Source organism: Ambystoma mexicanum, chromosome 2p (assembly GCF_040938575.1).
Source record: "Ambystoma mexicanum isolate Mex_15411 chromosome 2p, UKY_AmexF1_1, whole genome shotgun sequence".
Lineage (NCBI taxonomy): Eukaryota > Metazoa > Chordata > Amphibia > Caudata > Ambystomatidae > Ambystoma > Ambystoma mexicanum.
This window is the reverse complement of record NC_090923.1, coordinates 961,087,597-961,104,650: the sequence shown is the minus strand read 5'-3', so window position 1 is coordinate 961,104,650 and position 17,054 is coordinate 961,087,597.

Genomic DNA, 17,054 nt, shown 5'->3' with positions numbered 1-17,054 from the left:
TGCAGGATTGGATATGGGCTCTCTTCTTGGTGCGGACAGAGAGCCGGTATTGCCTTTGGAGCAGGCGGCAGGCCAGTTTGTCAGAGGATGTACCGGAGGTACGCCATTTCCTCTGAGCCACCCTGCATTTGTGTTTAAGCGTGACGAGGTCTGAGTCGTACCAAAAGTTGCACTTGGCTTCGGGTTTCAAGCGGATCCTCATGACAGGGGCAAGAACATCGACAGTATCAGATATAGCAAAGTGGAGCATGGAAAGGGCTGTGCCAGGGTGAGAGTCAGCCAATGGGGAAGGGGGTGGAGAAAGTGGCGGCGAAAGCCTCAACTGAAACACGCTTCATGGGTCGGATAACCGAGAAGGTAGGTGGCAGTGCTGGAGTTGGCTTGGCCTGAGGGGTAGAGAGGGTGAGATGGGGGGAAAGGAGAAAGTGATCACTCTAGGAGAAAGGAGTGGTGAGAGGGATCAAAAGGGGAAAGTCTGAAGAGATCAGAACATCCAGTGTGTGCCCTGCAGAGTGAGTCGGGCCAGAGGGGAGAATAGAGAGAGAGTCGCAGAGGTCACAAAAGAGTGCAGTGTAAGGACAGGAAGCATCCAGGTGGATGGTGCAGTCTCCAAGAAGGAGGAGTTGAGTGGTTGAGACCAGGAGGGAAGAGGAGAGGTCCACCCACTCAGAGAGGAAGGAGGAGATCTGACCAGGTGGCCGATAGATGATAGCCACAGTAAGGGAATGGCGAGGAGAGAGAGCCTGCAGACGAGGCATTTGAAAGAGGAGTAGGCCTGCGTAGGAATGACAGAGGCAGGAATCCACTCAGGAAAGATCAGGGCTACACTCCCTCCAGGGCGGTTGGATCTGGGCGTGGAGAGGATCTTGTAGCCATCAGGGAGGAGAGTGTCAAATCTTGTGACAGAGTTGGCCGTGAACCGTGTCTCAGTGAGACCGAGGACATCGAGGTCAAGTTCCTCCAGGAGGTGGCAGATGTCAGAGGAGTGTTTGACAGCTGAGCGAGAGTTTACAGTAATATGGAGAAGGTTGCAGTCCTTGAAAGACTTCCGGGGAGGGGAACAAATCAGAGGTACGCCCTGCGGAGGTGTAGAAGCAGCCCGATGAGGGGCAGAAGAGGAAGGAGGTGTGGGCAAGGTAGCCAAGGGGTAGAGAGCAGGGGGAGGCAAGGAAGACATGGAGGGAAGAGAGGGGACAGCATTAGAAGAAAGTAAGCTGATGAGGTGCGGGAAGCATCTATCAAAGAGGAGAAGGTTGGCTTGAAGGCCTTGGACCAAGACGGTACCATTCAGGTAAACATTAATGATGACCTTAGACGAGTGGAAGGAGGCCAGGAGGGCCTCCCACCGGAAGCCACAATTAATGGGAGAGGAAGAGAAGGGAGAGAGCACAGAGACCATATGTAGAGTGTGATCAAGTAGGAGATTGAGCATGCAGAACTGTGGGTTGCTGTATCTTTTGTCTCAAATCTCAAATGCACTGGCAGCAGGTAGGTAGAAACTGGAAGGCCCGTGCTCGTGGTGCCTATTATGTATGTCCTGGTAACTTGGTTTTAGTTTCTACTCAATTGGCGCTTGTGCTGAAATTAATATACCAAAGCTTCTTGTCCCCACTCAGGTGAGTAGGTAGGTAGGGTCCACAAAATTAATTGTTTCTAATTGGTTTTTATTTGATTAAATCAATTTCTTGATGAGTTCACTGTGTTTAACATAGTAAAGTCTCAAGGTGTAGATTACATTGTTTCACAGGTGGTGCCGACACGTGTTTCAACCGTACCAGTCTTTATCAAGGATGGTGGGTGTCTGTAGTCGCTTGGATTGGGGTTGGAGTGAAGATAGTTATCTTGGGAGCCCAACGGTGTCCTGGGTTGTTGGGTGAGCGGCGGTTTTAAAACCTGGCCTCCTGGTAATCATCAAGGTTAGTACCTGTGATCAGGCTGTGTTAGTCTGTCTCAGTTTCCCGTCGGATCGGAGTACCGATTCGACGGATAACTGAGACAGACAAACACAGCCTGATCCGCCGCTCACCCAACAACCCAGGACACTTGAGACTTTACTATGTTAAACACAGTGAACTCATCAAGAAAGTGATTTAATCCAATAAAAACCAATTAGAAACAATGATTTTTGTGGACCCTACCAAACTACTCACCTGAGTGGGGAGAAGTTTTTGCATATTAATTTCAGCGCAAGCGCCAATTGAGTAGAAACTAAAACCAAGTTACCATATGTAGAGTCCATAGGTCTGGCGAGGGCATGACAAAAAGAATGTCGGTGAAAGTTTGCCTGGAGGAGGCACTGGTATAGGTGTCAGCGATAGGGATGCCTGGGTTAGAGACCAGGATGTACTTTTTAAACTTCTTCCTATCAGATTTAGTGAGGAGAGCAGGTTAGTGGATAGAGAAGCAGTTAGAAAAGATAGGAGGGACAGAAAGCACCATGGAGTAGGTGGGGAGAGGAGATAAGAGAAGAGGAAGGGAGCAGATAGGGCAGGGGAAAACAATAGGGAAGGACACAGGGCAGGGTGCAAGCAGATGAGACAGAGAGAGACAAGACAGTAGACAATTGAACATGACGACAGGCACTTAGATAGTGTTATAAAGTTTCACTAGATGAGGAGGCAAAGCCACAGAATGGCACTACTTTCACAATGCAATTTTAAAAACAGGAGAAACACACCCAAGTTTGAAAGTCCTGAATAGAGGGGAGAAAAGCTTAGGCTTCACATTCACAGTGCAATTTTAAATACTTTCACAATGCAATTTTAGAAACAGAAAAAACACACCTAAGTTTGAAAGTCCTGAATAGAGGGGAGAAAAGCCTAGGCTTCACAGTGCAATTTTAAATACGATCACAATGCAATTTTAGAAACAGAAGAAACACACCTAAGTTTGAAAGTCTGCTATATGGACAGGTTTGCAGGGTAGAGTGAGGTTCTAAACCTAACCTGGGCCCCTCCTACCTCCTTAGTCGCTGCTAGTAGATGGCTGGCCACTGGCTTCCCCTGTTGCCACCTGAAGACACAATATGATCTGCCTCCTTAGGAGCCGCCCTTTGCCTAGGGGCCCTTAGTCACAGGGGCTGCCGGGCAAAGGGCTGCCTTGGGAGGGCTCCTTAAGAGGGCTCAACGGGCCAATGGGGAGGTGCTGGGCAGAAGGGGAGGCGGGTGGAGGGGGGAACAGAGGGGATTGGAGGCACACACGAAGGAGAGGAAGCAAGGGAAGGACACACACGGAAGAGGGTCGGAGGAGTGAAAATGCATAACACAGCAGCTGGGTGCTAGGGCAATGCAGGAGGCGCCAAGGAAAACAAAAGGGCACCGCTCTTACCAGCTGGACCCACGGCGTAGCGAGGAGGAACTGCAATGAGGACCGCAGCTCCGTGCATTTAGTGAAACAGGGCCAATGGGAAGGTGCTGGGCAGGAGGGGAGGTTCGTGGAGGGGGAAACAGAGGAGATTGGAGGCACACACGGAGGGGAGGAAGCAAGGGAAGAACACACACGGAAGCGGGTCAGGGGAGTGAAAATGCACAACACGGCAGCGAGGTGCTAGCGCAATGCAGGAGGGGCCAAGGAAAACAAAAGGGCACTGCTCTTACCAGCTGGACCCACGCCGTAGCGAGGAGGAACTGCAATGAGCCAGATACTCACAATACTCTTTCTTTGAGTCACTGATCCACTAACTGGGACAAGTAGGATACTCACGATAATCTTTCTTGGAGTCATTGGTACTCTCACTGGTAAGAGTATGATGACTATAATTGTTATATTTGTTTTCGGTAACTGAGGATTATATTGATACCGATTTTTATTACCACCTCCCTCCCCAGGTTTCACGTTCTCCCCGTAACCTGCTTGTAAGGGTCTGCGTCACCTGGTCGGGGTTCTCCTTCGTTTCTTGTTCGCAAATCAGAATGCCTTCCTCACTTGAGCTCCTTTCTCCTTCCGGCAGTCTTCGCGTTCCCTCTGGTGGGGTTTAGTGGCTTCGAGAGTGGTCTCCTCTTTCCCCATCTCGCCAACCATTTTGGACTTTTGTGTCCCTCTTGGGACTAGTCTCAGCTCGACCACCTCTCTCAGGTCTGACAGTCGAGCCCTGCAGCTCGGACATCTGCTCTTTTGAGCTTCTCTCCTGCTTTCTGTGCAAGTCCTTCCTAGGGCTAGCCTCCCGATGACAGACTTCTACCCATCTGACTTAGGAACCGTGCAACTTAGGTGCCTGTTCCACCAAGCGTTTCCATTTCAGCATTCTGCTAAGTTCACCAGCATCTCTCTCTCTGCTGGTTCGAAACTCCTGGGTCTCTCTCTTTACATCGTTCTCTCCTCCTCTTTTCATGATGCTGTTCTGTGGCTTACCCCGCATGTCTTGGAAGTCCTTTCTCAGTTTGAGTCATACTCTTCAGGACTTCTTTGGGTTCTTAGTCTCAGATACATGTTCTTTATCACTCCTAGGTTTTTTACTTGTCTCAATACCATACAGGTATTTGTCTTCTGCAAAAATATCACAATGGCAGATGCACAATGATTCTTCTGGTTTTTTTGTCAACAGCCTCGGTTTTAGTGGATTTCTGAGCTGGAAAGGGAGTTCCTCATTGGAACAGGAGTCTTTGTGCCCAAGGGGGAGTCTCTCCCGCTGATGACCCCTTGCCACAACCGCTAGAGAGGGTATTGTGTAGTGGGCTCACCTCCTTAGCCTCACAGGGAAAGGCTCCCCCTGGGGAGAAGTAACTGAATCCCGCGATTCGTCACATTGTGTTGGGGGGGAGAGAGTTATTGAATTGTGCTTTTAAGAAATTATGTTGTTTCTACACTGTTTTGTACATTGTTCTATTTTTGTGTCTCATTATATTATTTATGCTATTTGTTATTAGAGCTTGCCTTTTGTTTATCTGTGGCTGCCAGTGTTTGTGTGTATTGAATAAAACAGTAAAAGAAGCCCACGAAGCCTAATGATCGGCTGCGCCATGATGCAGATAGTGGGAGGTCATTACAAGTTGGGCGGTGCGGGTTAAATGCAGCGGTATTACCATATTCGGCTGCATTACCACACCGGAGGTTGGAGGATTCAGCACCAGCTATGACCAGAATACCGCACAACCTGGAATAACCCCCCAGGGCCTTTCATTGGCCTGTTGCATCGTAAACAAAATAGTGGAGTTTTATGGCGTCATCTTGGGATAATAGGCAACACCTGAAAATGTTATTGTTTACGTGTATGCAGCGCCATCATGTTTCCATTGACTGTGCATTTCTGTGTGTGTCGACGTGGGGCTGCCCCGTCTTCCCACTCCTTGGCTACCCTGTCCACTCATCCCTCCTCCAATACCCCCCTTCGGTCGCCCTCCACACATGCGCAGGGCGTACCTCTAATTTGTACCCCTCCCCGGAAGGTTTTTAAGGGTGGTAACCTTTTTCATTTGACACTCTTAACTCGCTCTGCTGTCAAACACTCCTCTGAAATCTGCCACCTCCTTGAAAAACTGGACCTTGATGTCCTCGGTCTTACTGAGACATGGTTCACGGCTAGCTCTGTCACAAGCTTTGACACTCTCCTCCCTGATGCCTACAAGATCCTCTCCGCACCCATATCCACCCAGCCTGGAAGGGGTGTAGCACTCCTCTTTACCGAGTGTATTCCATCATTCCCACTCAGATTATCTCCTCTTTCGAATGCCTTGTATGCAGTCTCTCAATCTCTCCCAGCCACTCTCACTGTTGCTACTCTCTACCGGCCCCCTCGCCGAATCACCTCTTTTCTCTCCGAGTGGACGGGCCTCTCCTGCTCTCTCCTGGCCTCAATCGCTCAACTCCTCCTCCTTGGTGACCTCAACATCCACCTCGATTCTCCCTGTACCTCAGCTTTGCTCTTTCGTGACCTCTGATTCCCTCTCCCTCTCTATCCTCCCCTCTGTCCCAATGCACTCTGCAGGTCACACACTTGATGTCTTGATCTCCTCTGACCTCCCCCTCTCTATCCTTCTATCCACTCCACTGTCTTGGAGTGACCACTGCCTCCTCTCCTCTCCTCTCTCTCTCCCTCTTCCCCCCAAGCCAAGCCTACACCAACACTGCCACCTACCTTCTTGGATATCCGGCCCATGAAGCGTGTGTCAGTCGAGGCTTTCGCTGCCACTTTCTGCCTCCCCCCCGTCATCATCTGGCTGACTCACACCCTGACACAGCCCTGTCTCTTCTCTACTCTGCTATTTCTGATACTCTTGATGCTCTTGCCTGGATCATGAGGATCTGCCTGAAGTCCAAAGCCAAGTGCAATTCCTGGTATGACTCTGACCTAGCTACACTTAAATATAAGTGTAGGGCGGCTGAGAGAAAAAGGAGGGACTCCTGTTCATCCTCTGACAAACTCTACTCCAAAGGCAATACAGACTCTCTGTACGTACCAAGAAGAGAGTACACATTCAAGCCTGTGTCTCTGCGGCATCTTACAACTCGGCTGAACTCTTTAAAATCTGCAAGGAGCTGGCCAACCCTGCGGCCATCTCTTCCCCTCCTCTTGCCTCTCAAGCTCTTTGCAATGCCCTTGCCTCTCACTTTATCTCAAAAACCCAGGACATCTTGTCCACCCTTTCCTCCACTCCCTCTCCACCCTCAGTCTTTACTCGCTGACGCTCCTCCAGCCATCCCCCAACCCTCCTTCTCGTCCTTTCCTGTTTTCTACCCTGGTGAGGTCACTAGACAAGTCCGATCTATGAAAACCTCATCAAAACAGGTACATCCCTGTTCCTTTAAGACTATCAAGAACCACATTGATATCCTTGCTCCGGCCCGTCTACGATTTTTGCAACCACTCCTTTGCCTCAGGATCCTTCCCCTCCCCTCTTAAGCACTCCCTTGTGCATCCTCTTCTCAAGAAACCCACAGCTGATCCTTCTTGTCTAGCCAACTAATCGTCCAATTCCCATTACTCCCTTTTTGTGCAAACTCCTTGAAAAGCTGGCCATCTCTCAGCTAAACCAAACAGAAGAATGCCGTAAATTCTTGAATTTGCGCCTTTATTTTCGATAAGTTAAAGAAAAAATCAAAGGAAAAATTTCTAGTTGATTGAACTGTCTGTTCGACAATCACTGGTTTTGTTGCTTTGATGGGGTTCAATTTCCTTTGAAAATTTAAGTTTAATTTCTTGCTGTCCTTGTGTTTTTCAAATTGCTGTCTTTATGTTTTGAAAAGATAGCTTGAGTGAGGCACCTCGACACGTGTTTCCCCGTCTGTATTCTTAACGGTTCTTCAGGAGGTTCCTTATTGCGCTGTATATATTGCTTTAGCGATCAGTACATTTCCCAATGGTCTTTAGTAAACAGTGATTTTCCCAATGGTCTTAATGTAAATGTCTAGTCAAACACAGACATATCTTATCCTTTATTCAGAGAGATAAGTTTTGTTTCTGTAAAACAATAAAATGTGTGTTATAGTTCATCTTCACTTGGTACTAAAGGATATTATACTATTATGGTGCTATATAACACTTTGCTTTCATATCATTGGTGTGCTCAATTTGTTGCAGCAAGTTTAGATGCTAAATTATTTAGAGTGGCAGAGAAACGGAAATGTTTACAGAGTGATTGAATTCATTACGGTACCTTAGGTTTCTGCCATTTTCCACCTTAAGACACGTTTATGTACTTTTAATGCTGTTGTCTTTTCCATTATATTGACATCATTTGTTCACCATGAAAAACATGTGTTCACCTCAGGTTTCGTTACCTAAATTGGCAGCATACCCCCATTTTACTTCTTCAACTTATCAAATAGTAGGAGCACTTTTATCATAACATCTCTGTACTTTACAATGCAATTAATATTAAAGTTTGAATAGTGTTTTACGCTATGTTTTTCTCCTATTTATAATAAGAAAATAAGAGAAAACTAAGAGGAAAATGAAGGGTTCACATTTACCTTTGCGGTTCTTTCGGGGTCACGTATTTCTTCCTCCTTGCTGCGCGCCGGTCCTAGATTGGTTTGAATCACGTCATTGGCTCACGTGATTTGTAGCATTATGTGGCGCAATGATGTATCACCTTCTGTTTACTTCAGTTTGATGAACGGTGTTGTACCGCACCATTTTGGATTGGTAAATGCTACTGTCTACGCTACTTTGATTGATGTTATTATAACAAAATGGGAATCGTGCTGCTTACTTATTTAACAGAATAAAAGAAAGAATTCCCATTTATTTACTTGCTTTTAGATTAGTGATCTTAAATTTATTTTTTATATAGTTACATATCACTATCCTAGATTGTTAATTAGAAAAGTATGTATAATATTTTTTCCCAATAGTTGTGATGGTGACTTCTCTTCCAGACAATAGCGGTTTATTGTATTTTTGTTCTTGTGATTTTTCAGAAAACGTTTGAGGTCAATGCCCAGTGGTGAAATATTATTCATTACAAAAAATGGCACATCTCCTGGTCTTTGTTTAAACCAGTGAAGCATGTATCCATTGAACAAATCCAAAAGGCTTCTCTTCTTCTCAATGCTCTTTCAAAATTGCCTCCTCTTGGTGGGTACTTTATTTTTGTTTATTTTTTTATTGTAACATTAGTTTAATACAGAAAAAAACTTTAAATTACAGTTCATCCGTAAAGGAATCACTTTTTAGATCTTTCTAATACATTCCACTAAAAATGTTTGTCATATTAATTCTGAGATTATTGCTCCTTGTTGTTTAGCATCAGAGCATCCATAAAATGTATTGTGGCACAGGTTAACTGAGTATTGAATCCTCCAATCAAATAACTCCACCATGCCTTCATGTTTCCTGATAGCGGTGCAAAATGGGCTAAATGCAGTGAGCGCTGTCTTGTGATCGCTTCACATTCGATAATTAAATGTCTCACAGACTCTACATCATGTTTGCAGAACCGACACAATGAGTTATGGACAAGCGGGTCTCGCTTCATCACTTAAATCTCCTTAGTATAGTAAAGATTAAGACGTAAATGTAGAAACATGTTTCGATGGTAACTAGATGGAAATTGCTGCAAGTATTTAGGGAGCACATCAAGTTTGTTCAAGGCACTGCCCAAGTCAAGCGATGTTGCAAGATTCTTCCGATTTTCGTCGTTTAATATCCAGTTCCTTAACCGCAGTTTCTTTTTTTGCTTCTTGAGGTCGTAACAACACGGTTTCTAAAGAAACATCCGCATTATCTAATACATGTATCAGTCTTGCACCCCACTCATTCAACAAGAAAGCAGAAGGGTGCTTCGAAACTGCATGCAGGATTTCTAAAGGTTTTACAAATGAGTTCACGCGCATTTTTCTTAAGGTAGACACTGATTTCCACAAAACTGTACCGTAAAGAGAGTCGATACATAGCTCATACCGTATTGCAGTAATTGACACATTTTTCGGAAGTCTTAACACCTTGCGCCAGAAGTTACCTGCAAGCCTATCCCACAACTCGTGTGGAATATTCCAGTTTGTTTCACTTCCAAACGTTATCGCTGGAACCACTTTTTGGAGGTAGAATGATAATACTGGCCTTAAGAGTCAATTTTCCATAGGCTGCGTGCAATTTCGCCCCCTGTAGCGCAAACATCTGCATGCGAACCAACAGGTCTTGCGTCCATTCCCATTCACGTATAGAGGTGCTAAATAATACACCTAAGTACCGAATGCTATTTGTCACCTCAAGATGTTCATCTGTTATCCTCCACGAAAAGTTGTTAGATTTCTTGGTGATGCTTTGACCAACCACAATGATCTTAGACTTTGTCGTGTTGATCGGTAAGCCATCTTGCGCACAGTACCCTTGTAATGCTTTCAGCAGACGTTGTAGTCCAATTGGGGTGGAGTCAATAAGCACAATGTCGTCTGCGTAAATGGCCCAGCTTATTTGATGCCCATTTACTAATGGGGGGAAAACCCTTTGGCCAATTAAAGGCAGCGGCAGGTCAGATATGAATAGCTTGAATAGTTGAGCAGCCAGGGGGCAGTCTTGTTTTACTCCCCTTTTTGTATGAATTTCATCAGACAGGTCACCTTGCTCATTTAGCCGTACTCTGATAGATGTATTTGAGTGTAAGGCAATCAGCGGAGACAGCAGCTCACTTGGACAATTCCAGGCATTTAGTTTTTTCCATAGTAAGTTACGGTTAATGCTGTCAAATGCCTGACTTAAGTCTATGAAGGCGATGAACAACCTTCTTTTTCGCCTCAGACTATCTAGCTTCAAACTATTCAAGAGGACCAGATTGAGCTCTACACCCACACGGCGCGAGCAAATATCTTTGGGCGAGGGGGAGTTGTAAGATTCCTTATGAATTTCTTTGCACCACTTGTGCATGCATGTTTGGCCACCTGTTTCTGACTTGGGCATCTTTGTTGTACTTTTAGACTGCCATTTCTTTGATGTGATTGTTGTTCACTCGCAGGCTCAGGGGTATTTGTTTTATTAAAGATCCCAAACGACAGTTTCTTTGTTAGGTTGCCCAGCTCCACAGCTACCACCCTCGGCACAGGCAGCTTATCGCCGCCTGCGACGCCCTGCTCAAGTATAGCAGGTAAAGCACCGCCAATTCTTGTTTCGTCAGTGGCTATCTGCTGTGGAATAGCTACGATGTTACCAGTGCGTTTGTGGCTGTCCCAAACATTATTAATCATTGAGCTCCTACTTTGAGGTATAGTAGATGCCTTTAGGGGGGCTGTTGGTTGGCATTTCGGACACTCAATACCAACTCTACTGCTGGATTCCCCATCAATCCCTTGGCAGTTGTTAGTTGCCTTGCAAGACGTTGTCGATTTTGGTTCTGAGGCTAGTGAAGGTCTTACAAGGGCATCATGTGCATCGCTCTCAACACGTTTTTGTTGTTGTTATGTTATGGCGCATCCATTTTGTACATTCAATTACAGCTTCAGTTAAAGATGCTTTAACCCTCATTTAACTGTTGGGCAAGATCACATAATCTATTTTGCCATTTTAAAGAGGTTTCAGCTTCATGATCAAGTCTTAACGCAATTATTTGCGAGAAAGATCCCAGGGTTGAGATCTTGTTATTGACAGAAGCTAACAAGGATGTTTGGTCGCGAACAGCGTCATGCAACGATTCATAAAGTTTCATGAAGGGCAATAGAGCAATCGATTTTGCCGCAAGCACATTATTATGAATTTGAATGCCTGCCGCCGTTGATAAGGAGCTTTTGGTGGGTTGGTCATTTCTTACTCCCTCTGAGGCCACCTTTTCATGAGAGCCAGTGAAAGAGTTCTCAGACATCAAACCCGCCAAGTTAGAGTCGTTCATCGTAGCTCTCTTCTCTACTTCCTTGGTGATTAGAGACTCCGTGTCTCCAGAGGATCTTGATGGAGGTGAAATATTAAACGTTGCCTGGGTCGGTGCCTCAGATGTCGTGCCACATAGTGTTGCAGAGGAGATGATCTTTTTGGACTCCATCTTCTTTGCTGGCGTATGTTGATTTTGCAAGAAACTATCGTTTAGTCGATCATACATGGCCAGAAAGTCAGCTTTTAGTCTGGCTGTTAGCCGTACTTCTTGTGCTGAGATTTCGGTGAGGACAGCATCAGGAAGGGGCTTACTTTTTATCGTATCCGTAATAATGAGTTTCGACCTATGCGGCTGCATCTGATTCAAATCGTTCCCTGGAACAGCAACGAAGTTAGCCTTTCGGCTCTCTACCGTATCCTGCACTATGTTATTTCCTGGTGTGAATCCTAGAGGATCAGTATGCCTCCTCTCCCCAGGTCTCTTTTCATGTGTTGAGTCCAGTTGGCCAGCCATACTCGCCCCGTGCTGCGACGGCGAGACCACCGCCGACGAGTAACTTGGGGCGAAAGAAGTACTTGGAGCATGCGGCACACACAGCTCCCCCATGCCGCGTGAGTTGCTCTGCCTAGCAGACAGAGGAGACTGCACCATCGCCTCCACCTGGCCTAGAACACTTGGGAGGTTGATTACTATTAAGTCGGAATCTGTAAGTTCAAAGGGGGAAACCTGTGCAACATCACTAGCGTCGACATACACTGACGGGGAGGGCAAAACTGCCGGCTCCGCTTCACAACTGACAGGATTTTCACCAAGGGAAATTTTGGGATCAACGGTTGTGGATAGTGTTTGTCCGTTCGCCGGCACTGCGAGGGCACCCAATAATGTTACTGTCAAGGAGGCAAGTGAGGGAACAATGCCCGCCACAGTGTCTGTGTCAGCCTCAAATTCGATCAAATCAGCTTGGCTTACCTCCTTTATAGTTCTCTGCGGTAGCTTCCGACGGGATAGCAGGGATGTATACCGCATCTGAGGACCAGCTTTTGAACTCTCAGACGTCATGCCACAGTGTTCTTCGGCAGTTTGAAGACAACTGCTTCTGCTTGCAAAGGATATGCAGGCGAGCAAGCAGGCGAGCGGCAGACCTCGGCGGACTGCGGTAGGCTAACCTCGTCACCGAACTCTGCGCCGCGCTCTGCGGTCCAACGTAGAATATAAAGGCAGGACCAGGAGTTAAAGGGGCAGCAGTCCACAAAACAAGGTCCGTCGCAGCAGCTCTTCTCGAGGTACACACAAGCAGAGTTCTTCGGTAGACTGAACTCGTCACCGAACTCCGCGCCGGGAGAACGTGGCTTAACCCACTAAATAAGGGGAATTACAAATGTGGGACTTGCAGCATCTGTGAATTTTCAGATAATGCAAAAACAAGTATAACATTGCCCAATGGACAAACCAAACAAATCCAACAATTCATCAACTGTAACAGTAAATACACAGTATATGGAATCAAATGCATTTGTTCCAAGTATTACATTGGCAGCACAATAAGGAATTTAAAAACACGAATTGGAGAACACATAAGATCCATGAAGAATCTGGATTCACAAACACCACTGGCAAATCACTACCGGATGAACCACCACCAGCAAGATCTTAAACAAATAAGATTTTTTGGCATTGAAAAAATAAAGTACCCATCAAGAGGAGGCAATTTTGAAAAAACATTGAGACGAGAAGCCTTTTAGATTTTTTCAATGGATACATGCTTCACTGGCTTAAACAAAGACCAGGAGATGTACCATTTTTTGTAATGAATAATATTTCTTTAAAACAAATAGGTGTCACCCAAATATATCTGTAGTCAAACACCACTGGGCATTGACCTCAAACGTTTTCTGAAACATCACAAGAACAAAAATACAATAAACCGCTATTGTCTGGAAGAGAAGTCACCAACACAACTATTGGGAAAAAATATTATACATAATTTTCTAGTTAACAATCTTTGATAGTGATATGTAACCATATAAAAAATAAATTTAAGATCACTAATCTAAAAGCAAGTAAATAAATGAGAATTCTTTCTTTTATTCTGTTAAATAAGTAAGCAGCACGTTTCCCATTTTGTTATAACAACATCAATCAAAGTAGCGTAGACAGTATTTACCAATCCAAATTGGTGCGGTACAACTGTCATGACCGCAGCCTCCAAGGAGTCAGGTTTAGCCCAACTGCCTCGGAAGCTGGGTCACAACTTTATTTTCAGGCACCCATCGGCTCCCATAGGGGCCTTATGGACCTTGTCCTGGCGCCAGTGGCACCAGGCTCATAAGGGGACCCAGTCCCGGCACAGGACGTGCCGGGCTCATGATGTAAGGAATGGTGCTTGGGTGGACCTACCGGCTGCAGACCATGCTGCTCACTCCCCTGCAGGATGAAATCCTCATCCATCCATGGCTGGAACTACTTTACCTTCTGGGTGTGGCCAGCACCACTCCCTGGGACTGGATACTGGAACTATTCTGGAAGCTGGGACTTCTTACTTGGGCGAGGCTGCTGTGGAAGGAGACACCTAAGCACTCCAGTAGGACTATTTAAACCACGCCCGATCAGAGCAACGTGCTTCGCGTTATTCTGCAATAGCAGCAAGACGCTCACCGTGTTAGCTCCAGAGAATCTTCAACTTCTGCATCTAGGGAAGAGAAATCCGTAATCTTACCTTCTGAAATACCATCTTCATCTTCTGCAGCATCTGAGAAGGGAAAAGAACACCAGGTTTGCACGAGATAACAACCAGCGCAGCACTTACCCAATCCATCGGTGCATCTCAAGCCACGGGCTGCAGCTCTCCATTTTTCGGCACCCTGTGGAAGCAAGGACATTGGTTAGTAACCATCGTGAAACTTTTCCTACCTGCGCTGCATTCTTCTCGCCTCCGCCGACGCTGCTACTCGCATCTGCAAAACAAAAGGACATCATTAAGAAATACAAAACTCCATCCATACGCACGTGTTTTGGGCAGCTCTCATCTTTCTCACTCCTCGGCGCATTCCTCGACATCTATTTTTCTACCCAGCTGCTTCTGCAACCTGAAAAAGGAAAAGAGACATTAAGAAGTGCTTTAAACTTCGAATTGACATTTTTTACTTACTTGCCTGCAATACCTTCGCCTTTCCATCGCTCTCCATTCAAGCAACCGCCGTTCGTGCTGCTAACGACGGCCTAGCTCCAAATCTTCATCCTCTGCAACCAAGAGGCTGGACAATTAACCAGTGAAGTAACTGGCTTCGGCGCCCCTGCACAGACGCAGGATGGAGAGCTCCGCTTTCACCTATATAAGGTGAGCACATTTAGCCTACGAACTACGTGGGGAGTACCAGGAAGGGGAGTCAGCTTGCCCAGTCAGGCTTATATATCCTATTAACCCCTTGCTCTCACAATTGCAGACACCTCACCCTTCAGATCAAGATCTCAGTGAGGAGAGGGCCTTTCCAGGGTGGCATTCGAGGCCTGCGCGTGACCCTAGAAGACTCCGAGAACCCCCAGCCCAGACCTGCGCCTCCGAGGGATTCAGGTGAGCGTTATAACAACACTTTTCATCAAACTGAAGTAAACAGAACGTGATACATCATCGCGCCACATAACGCTACAAATCACGTGAGCCAATGATGTGATTCAAACCAATCTAGGACCGGCGCACAGCAAGGAGGAAGAAATACGTGACCCAGATAGAACCACAAAGGTAAATGTGAACCCTTCGGTTTCCTCTTATTTTCCTATTATAAATAGGAGAAAAACATAGCGTAAAACACTATTCAAACTTCAATATTAATTGCATTGTAAAGTACAGAGATGTTATGATAAAGGTGCTCCTACTATTCGATAAGTTGAAAAAGTAACATGGGGGTACGCTGCCAATCTAGGTAACCTGAGGCGAACACATGTTTTTCCTGGTGAACAAATGATGTCAATATAACGGAAAAGACAACAGCATTAAAAGTGCATACACGTGTCTTAAGGTGGAAAATGGCAGAAACCTAAGGTACCGTAGTGAATTCAATCACTCTGTAAACATTTCCATTTCTCTGCCACTTAAAATAATTTTGCATCTAAACTTGCTGCAACAAATTGAGCACACCAATGATATGAAAGCAAAGTTATATATCACCATAACAGTATAATATCCTTTAGTGCCAAGTGAAGATGAACTATAACACACATTTTATTGTTTTACAGAAACAAAACGTATCTCTCTGAATCAAGGATAAGATATGTCTGTGTTTGCCTAGACATTTACATTAAGACCATTGGGAAAATCACTGTTTACTAAAGACCATTGGAAAATGTACTGATCGCTAAAGCAATATATACAGCGCAATAAGGAACCTCCTGAAGAACAGTCATAAATACAGACGGGGAAACACGTGTTGAGGTGCCTCACTCAAGCTATCTTTTCAAAACATAAAGACTGCAATTTGAAAAACACAAGGACAACAACAAGAAATTAAACTTAAATTTTCAAAGGAAATTGAACCCCATCAAAGGAATTCACAAATTAGCTAGAGGTATACACAAACCAACTGAATGAAAACATAGAATTCAGTGAATGTTTTGGAAATACTAAACTGGAATCCACAAATTTGGCTATGATTAGGAGTGGACAATAGACTCTGGAAATTTGAAACCAAAGACAATATAACTTTTTGGAATCTCAAAGAAAAGCAACGAAACCAGTAATTGTCGAACAGACAGTTCAACCAACAAGAAATGTTTTCTTTGATTTTTTCTTTAACTTATCGAAAATAAAGGCACAAATTCAAGAATTTACGTGATTCTTCTGTTTGTTTTATTTTCATATCTTGGTTAGCCAAAGGGTGGTCCATAATTTTGAATTCTAAAGACTTTCACACGCTAAATAAAACTTCATTTTCTATACAAAATAATGTTTTTCTCTAGATATTTCAAGGGCGCCAGTAACCGCCTCTAAGGCTGAAACCTTTTTCTCTTTCCATCTCTCAGCTAAACCTTCATTCTGACTCTGTTGGCTGTCTCCATGACTATCAGTCTGGCTTCAGAGCTGGCAGAAGTATGGAAACTGCCCTCCTTAACATCCGTGAGGATTTGTTTTCCAACCTGGACTATAGCATTCCCTCTGTCCTCATCCTACTCGATTTCTCCTCTGCCTTTGACACGGTCAATCATACCATCCCGCTCAACCGTCTCTGTGATAACCTGGATATCACTGATCAGGCTCTGGCCTGGCTGACCTCTTTCCTCTCTGATCGACCCTCCCAGGTCCAAATTCGGTCCTTCCTATCATCTATCTTCCTCTTCACCTGTGGTGTTCCCCAGGGTCTAACCTCTCGCCCTGGCTCTTTAACCAATACCTGGAAACTCTCGCCCGCTGTACTGCCATTTTCTGCTCAAACTTCCAGTGCTATGCGGACGACACAATTAATTTTCAGGCTGCCCTCAGCCACCTTCTCTACCTCTCTCATCTCTGATTTTCTAACTGCCATTCAAGATTGGTGTGCTGAAAACTATCTTTGTCTGAATGCCAGCAAGACAGAGATCCTCCTCATCGGCACACCATCACCATCCTTTCCCCTCACTCTTTGGCTGGCCTCCCTTGGCCCACCTGCTATCCCCACCTGTGAGGCTAAGAACCTCAGTGTCACCTTTGACTCCACACTCTCCTTCTCTGCCCACATCGCTGATGTCTCAAAAAAGTCAAACTCCTTACTGCACCTCCTCAGAGGTACTCTGCCTTTCCTCTCCTTCCCCCAGAAGCTCACCGTCTCCAAAGCTCTGGTTCTC